General features: G+C 32.5%; 1 long non-coding RNA gene across 1 annotated transcript; it reads right to left on the reverse strand.

Moving 5' to 3' along the window:
- Window positions 1–1,287: 1,287 nt before the first annotated feature.
- Window positions 1,288–6,713, reverse strand: LOC111460601. The gene is made up of 3 exons (XR_002713442.1): window positions 4,881–6,713; window positions 3,909–4,314; window positions 1,288–1,656 (listed from the first exon to the last, which is right to left on the reverse strand). It is a non-coding gene; the product is annotated as an uncharacterized LOC111460601 (long non-coding RNA).
- Window positions 6,714–9,672: the final 2,959 nt, after the last annotated feature.

Raw genomic sequence — 9,672 nt, forward strand, 5'->3', positions numbered from 1 at the left:
GCGACCCCCCTTTTTTCTTCAAGGCAATAATTCGAATCGTCCTTGATTCACAGATCTTTGGAAAACCTAAACAAAGATTCACAGATCTTTTTGACACAAAGTTTTTATTAAAAATAGCGTATAAAAACACAAGATTAAAGTAGCGTTCGTTACCTGAAGAATCTATCCTCATTTCAACCCATTTGTATGCTTCTTTCCATGTCATGGGTGGAGTCCATTGCTCAAATAGGGGTGACGATAAAATTCTCATTATGTGCAAATAATTTAATATTGGGTAATGAAATATATGGGAGAGAAGCACTTTATTTTTATATATATATATATATATATATATATATATATATAAGCTTATTCCTTTCCCAATGCTTTTGGCTTTGTCATGTGTATAAAGTGGGAATATATCAAGTGAATGGTAGGTAAGAAGCCAATATGCTTTTCTATGCAATTTGCAAATTAAAAGATTCTAATCTATCTTTTCAACCCATTTGGGGCATAGTATGCACACGTGTAATTATGTCGAGATAATTGGAATCTTTTCAACTAACTTATTCAATATGTTATATTCTCTCCTAGAACGACCCAAATTTTCTACCATGTGCGTTTTAATATGTTGTATACTCTGCTATAATGAGCCTAAAGGTGGGCCAGAAACCTAGACTCCAAATTGTTTGAAATCGACTTCAAAAGAATTAGAATGATTCCGCAAATAGAGATCTGATGTCCCATGTTTATAAGGGTGAAGCCCGAAAGGGAAAGCCCAAGGAGGACAACAAAGAGGACAACATCTGCTAGCGATGGATCTGAGTCGTTACAAGAGAATAGGGCAAGAGAATAGGGCAAAGTTAATTAATTCTAGAAAAATCAAGCTGAATTCACATATTGAAAACTAAAAAACCCAACAAGAGTCCAATAACAATCCATTAGAGTTGAAGGCAATCATATAGCAAAAAAATATTTTAAGACAACCATTATTTTGGATTCTATGGTGACAATCATTGTGTCTAAACGAAGAAAACCAATATTTCAAGCCAACTATAATACCTAGAGAAACTATCACAATTGTAGTTTTCAAAATGGGTGGCGTCATGATCTTGAAACCAAACTATTTTGGACATACACGTTTTCCTTGCGTGCATGTTCACTCAGCGAAGTCATAAGACTCCAATCTTCTAAGCCACCATTATTTTGAAGCCAACTATTATGTCTGGACTATTATTATACCAAGGCAACCATTATTTTGAATTCTATTAAGGCAACCATTAATTATTGCTCAAAGGAAACCAATAGTTAGCAACAATACTCATTTCGAGACAACTAAATTCAAAATAGCATATTAAGACAACCATTATTTCAAGACAACCCCATAACACAAAGTAATATTTCAAGACAAACATTATTTTGGATTCTTTAAAGTAAAATCTTATCTTACCAAATGATATAAACCTACAAGAAAGTTGAAGATCATCTCCCGCTAATCTTCAAATTCTAGAATGTTCAAACTATTTGAGATCAAACTTGTACTCATCGAACATTTCCAGCTCCATCGCTAACTTGACTAATCGAACCGTAAAAGAAAAATCATGTTAAAAAGAGTTAAAAAAAAATAAAATCCAAGCTACTATTTCCCCTTCTCCTACATGGTAGAGACAGAAACACCTGGACACATAGAACCCAAATTTCGTTGTCGGACATATTGATTAACCAGCTTACTAAATGGATCAAATTAATCAAAATCAACTGAACACAAGAAAAGATGGAGAGTTGACATATTACAGTATTCTTAAAACATCTGAGAGCTTAAATTCCTTTCTTGAAATAAACACTATTCATTTTATCGACTGTAAAGGTTCTTCAAATAGCTTTACCTCGTGAAAGAAAAGAGCTACTGAACAAACCTGCAAGTCGTCCTAAGACGAGCTGATAGGTGAAGGAGGTAAGAAAAGCCGAGTTGGAGAGGTGAATGAGTAAGTAGCTCGAGGAGAAAGAGAAGGGAAAGAATAAAACACGTAAGAGCTTAAACTCCTTTACCGTTGATCGTTAGCCACCAACGAAATAATATAACAATTAGAACACTAGCAGATTCTATAACAACTATAACAAAATTCTATAACCTATATAGAAATAACCCTCTTCGTATCGGTATTGGTCGAAGCAATAACATGGCAAAGGAAAAAATACCTGAAAAGATAGGAGCCTCACATGGAGCAAATATAATAAACAGAACGAACCTAATCTTTTAATTAAAAACATCCAATGGGTTTTTGAATATCAAAGCACCAGCCTCCTACCAAAGTCGAACGGTTTTCTATACGCACCTGCTTAAGCATGTTTCTGAGAGATCAAAAACTGGGAGGCCCCTCCCTACTTGTAAGAAAGGGAAAGAGCCATAATTGAAAAACATTTGCAACTCAAGAACCCAAAAACAGTCGGAGAATTGATGCACACTGCCCGTGTCCAATTTATATTATAACAAACACAATTGGGATTCTATCAAAGACACGTACAACTATTGTACTAAGGCAACCGACATTTCGCATCCATTATGTCTGGACAATTATTGTACCAAAACGAACCAATATTCCAAGCAACCATTATCTATCAAGACATATAAAGTATGTTTCTAACAGATTTAAGATCCACTCGTATGACAGGGAAAGAGTCAAAGTCTATTTAACATCCAAAACTGCATATAGAATTATTCATTAAACTTACACTTAATTCCTACAAGTACAAGTAAAAAATTACATAAAATAACAATAATCATTGGGATACATTCACCACCACAAGAAATCCGAAAGGTTTAAATTAGGGTATCACAGGAGAAGTCTAGGAATAAAATATAAAATCATACCAGTTTACGATATTCCTTCCATTCTTGATAATAATCTTGAAATGATCCCAACAAGTCTTAAGAGAAATTCAAACTTCGTTATAATTTTTTATTCCCGACTTTGCAGCTTCATCAGACCTCACGCGAGGTTCTCAATCGATAGCTCATGCAAAAACCAAACTTTATCAGTCACACACATTGTCCATGCGTGCCTTTGCCTATTTATCCCTATTTATTCTTTAACTCAAACACAAGGTAAATAGCTGGCTGGTTCACTCAACAACCACTCTACTCTAGGCCAAGTTATAAGACTCAACCTTAGAGAGAACCGTTATGTTGGGACTATTATTGAACCAAGTCAATCAAAATTTTGCAACCGTCATTTCAAGACAACTAATATTTCGAGTTATCTGGAAGCCTATGAAGGCAACCATTATGTCTGGACAATTATCGCACCAAGGCAACCGATATTTCAAATGATTATCATTCTAAAAAAGGCAACCATTTCAAATGATTATCATTATGTTCCGACAATTATTGTCCGCAACCACCAATAGTTCACAACAATTTTCATTTCCAGACAAGTAAATTCAAAATAGCATATCAAGGCAACCATTATCTCGGGACAACTACATAACACAAAGCAGTTATGTCGAGACTATTATTGTACCACGGCAATCGAAATTTAGCAACAATTATCATTCCAAGACAACCATTATTTGAAAGCCTATCGAGGCAACCATTATGTCTGGACATTTATTGTACCAATGCAACCATTATGTCTGGACAACTACATAACTCTTGTCTAGAACGATGAACAGTTGAACCGTATTCGCAGATACATAATTTTGGAAGAAAGAGCAACCACAGTCATCCATAAAATCAAATCAAGAAAATGGCTTCTACACAACTATACTTCTGTTAATTCTATCTAATGCATGACCTCAACGTATAAATTTCCATAAATTATGATTGAAAAATAAAAACCGAAGCCACCTGAAAGAGAAGGAAAAGCGAAAACCGAAAAAAACAGGACAATTTTCCAAGACGATTATTGAAAAATAAATATCGAACCCACCTCAGAAGAACAGGATGATTTTGCAAACAGAGAAGGAAAAACCAAAACCTAATTTGATTTCCGAAGACAATTTTCTGAACAGAAGGGAGGGAAATCGAAGTCTAGACCGACGAATGGAGAGTACGAACTCGACTTCGGATTGTTTCAATTCGATGCATTCTAAGAAAATCAAACCTAAAATTGGAAAAAAAAAAAACAAAACCCCAAACGAATTCAGAAAAATGTAGATGTTGTTACTCTGCTCATCAAAAAGCCCAATTCGACGCAATCTAAGAAAATAAAACCTAAACTTGGAAAATCCAAAAGCCTAACCGAATGTAGAAAAATCTGGATGTTGTTGCTGCTCGTCAAAGCGCCCCGTAAAGCTTGCTGTTTAGTATACCAGCGTTCACTGCCCGCCCAGTATCTATCAAGAGAAACTTGGAAGTTTAGCCAAGTAAGAAAATTACGTTAAAAGAAGGTTGCGCGTGAAGAGCTAAGAAATAACATAATTAAATAATTTAAATTTAATTTAAAAAATAATGGACTGGGCCTAAGGAATGTGGAAATGGGCCAACGAAATACCCCTAGGCCCAAAACAAGGTTTTAGTTCATAACCCAATAAAAAACAAGGAATAACGACATGGTAAGGAATTGAAATCCTGAAATTATAAAATAAATTAAAATAAAATAAATCAATGAATATTTGGACAGAAAAAAAAAATTTTATTTTTTTGTGATTAAAATGATATAGAAGAAAAAATGGAAATTTAAAACAGTTAAAACTCACGTACACATAAATACATCTATTTCCTTTTATAATTACATACTCACTTTTTAATGTCGAGAACATGATAGCATAATTTTAACGTGACATATGAAGACTCACGAATTATATAAAATCGTTATCACAACATAATTCCAAAACATAGATTGCTCGTACTATTTGAGATCACAGTTTAGAATTGGTTGGAAGTATAAATTAGAAATTACCTTTGCTCCCACGCCGCTGCCACCATCGTCATTCTAACTTGTCATTGCTATATTGAATTCGTCTCATAGGCACACACAAAAGTGAAAAACATCAAATTAACATACAAGAATTATTCTTTAAACTTACCGGTATTCATTATTTGATTCTTACAAATATCGCAGCAATCACAATAATATCGTCACAAGTGAAAGATTACGAAAAATAACAACAATAATCATTGAGATACATCTACCACAACATGTTACTACAAGAAAAATGAGGGAGGGTATCACAGGAGAAGTCTAGGAACAAAAGATAAAACCACATACCAATTTACCATATTCCTTCCATTCTTGATAATGCTCCAATAGCAACCTTGGCATTCGTATCACGATTGAACACCTATTAATCATTGGAATGGAAATAATAAAGAAAAGCCCTGAAGATCATCAAGTGTAGTAGGATGACTTAACTGTTACTGAAGGTGGGCGACACCCAATTGTTTGAAATTGATGGATTCTGGAAAGCTCATACACCGAAACCTAATCAACTTCAAAACAATTATGATGATTTCGAAAATAGAGAAGGGGTAAAACATAATCGAAGGTAGAAAAATCAAGATGAATTTGAAAAGAGAACAAATATTTCAACCCAATAATCATACGGATATAATTATTATGACTAGACAATTTTCAAAATGAGATCTAGAAAATGAAATTTTCAAGCCAACCAACCAAATCTATCTCAACAACGTTCATGCTCAAGGTAAGGACTCAGAACAGTTTTTGAAATAACATTTGCATCTCATGAAACCAAAAAAAGTCCAGGAATTGATGGACACTGCTCATATGCCCATAAACATATTCCATCAATCAAGAAATTACACGACAAAATTGAAAAACTAAAGAGAACTACGACGAGCCAACAAATCGTAGGCACACACGAGTAACTTAGCGGTATTCTTTATTTGATTTTTACAAATATCACATTTATCACAATAGTATCTGCACAAGTGCAAAATTACGTAAAATAATGACGAGATCATGACAAGCTTGAAAACGAACTCAAACCCCATTATAATTTTTTGGAAGTATAAATTTCAAAACATAAAGCATTTCTAAATTTTGAGAACCCAAATATCGAACTCAAACCATATTATAATTTTTTGGAAGTATAAATTTCAAAACATAGAGCAATCTTAAATTTTGAGAACCCAAATATAATAGTAAAAATCTTTAACGAGAGGCAAAATGATATCTTACCAAATGATATGGACATACTAGGAAGTTGAAAAAATCCCACTAATCTTCAAACCACCGAACGCTCATACAATTTGAGATCACAATAGGCAAAATCATATCTTACCCAAATAATATGAACATACTAGAAAGTTAAAGATCATTCCCCACTAATCTTCAAACTCTAGAGCACTCATACTATTTGACAAGACATGACGAAAAAATAAATTAAAAATCTTACGAATACCCCTAAATACATCAAAACTCATTGCCCATGGATAAAGAAAAGCCATTTCAACATCAAAAACAACAAAAACTAGAGCAAATATATAATAATAAGGGATTCAAAATTGTACCCAAGCATCGCCCATTGGTTCTATTCCCGATTCATAACTCAAAAGTTTCTCTGGCTCTTTGCTAAGAGAGGCTAGAACTCAAAAAATAAGAAATGCCAAAATAGGAATAACACTTGATATTATTAGAAATACGCAGAAAATATCATAACACGAAAAATCTTTACATGAACCAAAATCATATAATACCAAATGGTACGAACATATTAGGAAGTTGAAGATCATCTCCTGCTAATCTTCAAACCCTATAACACTCATACTATTTAAGATCATCTCCTGCTAATCTTCAAACCCTAGAACACTCATACTATTTAAGATCACAATTTAGTAATCGGTTATAAATTTCAAACCTAAAAGTACTTGTCAATTTTAGGAACCCAAATAGAATGGTAGAAATCTTTGACACGAGGAAATCATATCTTACCCAAATAATATGAACATACTAGGAATTTTAAGAACGCAAATAGAATGGTAGAAATCTTCAACATGAGGAAATCGTATCTTAGCCAAGTAATAAGAACATACTAGGAATTTGAAGATCTCCTGCTAATCTTCAAACCCTAGAAAACTCGTACTATTTAAGATCACAATTTAGTAATCTGTTATAAATTTCAAACCTAAAGTACTTGTCAATTTTAGGAACCCAAATAGAATGGTAGAAATCTTTGACACGAGAAAATCATATCTTACCCAAATAATATGAACATACTAGGAATTTGAAGATCATCTCCCGCTAATTTTCAAACTCTAGAACACTCAATACTATTTGAGATCACAATTTAGTAATCGGTTCTAAATTTCAAACCTAAAGTACTCATCAATTTTAAGAACCCAAATAGAATGGTAAAATTCTTTGACATGAGAAAATCATATCTTACCCAAATAATATAAACATACTAGGAATTTGAAAATCTATCTCCTTCTAATCTTCAAACTCTAGAACACTCATATGGTTTGACATCAAACTTGAGTGTTTTGTAAGAAACAAGAGATAAAGTAACTTGAAACCACATAAAATTGTATGAACATACTAGGACGTTGAAAATCATCTTCCACTAATCTTCAAACCCTAGAACACTCATACTATTTAATATAAACAATTTAGTAATCGGTTATAAATTTCAAACCTAAAGTACTCGTCAATTTTAAGAGCCCATATCTTACCCAAATAATATGAACGTTCTAGGAATTTGAAAGATCATTTCCCGCTAATCTTCAAACTCTAAAACACTCATACTATTTGACATCAAACTTAAGTGTTTTGTTAGAAATAAACAAGAGATAAAGTAAATCATAAATCTTCAAAACCTAGAATACTCATCCATTTTGAGAAACCAAATAGAATGGTAAAAATCTTTACCATGAGTCAAAATCATATTTTACCAAATGATATGAACCTAAAGTACTCGTAAATCTTAATAACCTAAATAGAAGGGTAGAAATCTTTAACATTAGGAAATCATATCTTACCCAAATAATATGAACATACTAGGAATTTGAAGATCATCTCCCGCTAATCTTCAAACTCTAGAAACACTCACTATTTGACATCAACTTTAAGTGTTTTGTTAGAAATTAACAAGAGATAAAGTAACTCGAAACCAAATAGAATGGTATGAACATATTAGGAAGTTGAAGATCATTTCCCGCTCGTACTATTTAAGATCACAATTTAGTAATCAGTTATAAATTTCAAACCTAAAATACTCATCAATTTTAAGAACCCAAATAGAATGGTAGAAATCCTTAACATGAGGAAATCATATCTTACCCAAATAATAAGAACATACTCGAAATTTGAAGATTAATCTTCAAACTCGAGAACACTCATTACTATTTGACATCAAACTTAAGTGTTTTGTTAGAAATTTTAAACAAGAGATAAAGTAACTCGTAAATCTTCAAAACCTAGAATACATCCATTTCGAGAAAAACCAAATAGAATGGTAAAAATCTCATGAGGCAAAATCATACTTTACCAAATGATATGAACTTAAAGTACTTGTCAATTTTAAGAACCCAAATAGAATGGTAGAAATTCTTAACATGAGGAAATCATATCTTACCCAAATAATATGAACATACTAGGAATTTGAAGATCATCTCCCGCTAATCTTCAAACTCTAGAACACTCATACTATTTGACATCAAACTTAAGTATTTTGTTAGAAATTTGGGAAATCATATCTTAACCAAATAATATGAACATACTAGGAATTTGAAGATCATCTCCCGCTAATCTTCAAACTCTAGAACACTCGTACTATTTGACATCAAACTTAAGTATTTTGTTAGAAATTTGGGAAATCATATCTTATCCAAATAATATGAACATACTAGGAATTTGATGATCATCTCCCGCTAATCTTCAAACTCTAGAACACTCAAAATATTTGACATCAAACTTAAGTGTTTTGTTAGAGATTTTAAACCAGAGATAAAGTAACTCGTAAATCTTCAAAACCTAGAATACTCATCCATTTTGAGAAACCAAATAGAATAGTAAAAATCTTTAACACGAAGCAAAATCATATTTTACCAAATGATATGAACCTAAAGTACTCGTCAATTTTAAGAACCCAAATAGAATGGTAGAAATCTTTAACATGAGGAAATCATATCTTACCCAAATAATATGAACATACTAGAAATTTGAAGATCATCTCCCGCTAATCTTCAAACTCTAGAACACTCATACTATTTGACGTCAAACTTAAGTGTTTTGTTAGAAATTTTAAACAACAGATAAGGTAACTCGTAACTAGAGTACTCATCCATTTTGAGAAACCATATAGAATGGTAGAAAATTTTAACATGAGGCAAAATCATATTATACCAAATGATATGAACATACTAGGAAGCTAAAGATCATCTCCTGCAAGAGATTTAATTTAAACAAGAGATTTATTTTCCACACATATGCAACCCAATGAACCCAGAGGGGACAAAATAATTATAAATCTACTCCTGAAACGCGAAAAATACCTGGAGTACAAAATCATGTACTATCCCCCTGAGATAGCACCTCTTCCAAATCAACAACCTGAAGGAAAGTGGCAGCCAAGAAAGTGAATATACGTTAGTCTTGGAGAACACAAATAATATATTCCAATGAGACGTTAAACGATACAAAAGAACTGCTATCGGAGCTCGTGCAATACCTCAGAATAAGCTTCAGCTTCAACGTCAATCATACAAAAAAAAAAAAAAAAAAAAAAAAA

This window comes from Cucurbita moschata, unplaced genomic scaffold (assembly GCF_002738365.1).
Source record: "Cucurbita moschata cultivar Rifu unplaced genomic scaffold, Cmos_1.0 Cmo_Scf00002, whole genome shotgun sequence".
Classification (NCBI taxonomy): Eukaryota; Viridiplantae; Streptophyta; class Magnoliopsida; order Cucurbitales; family Cucurbitaceae; genus Cucurbita; species Cucurbita moschata.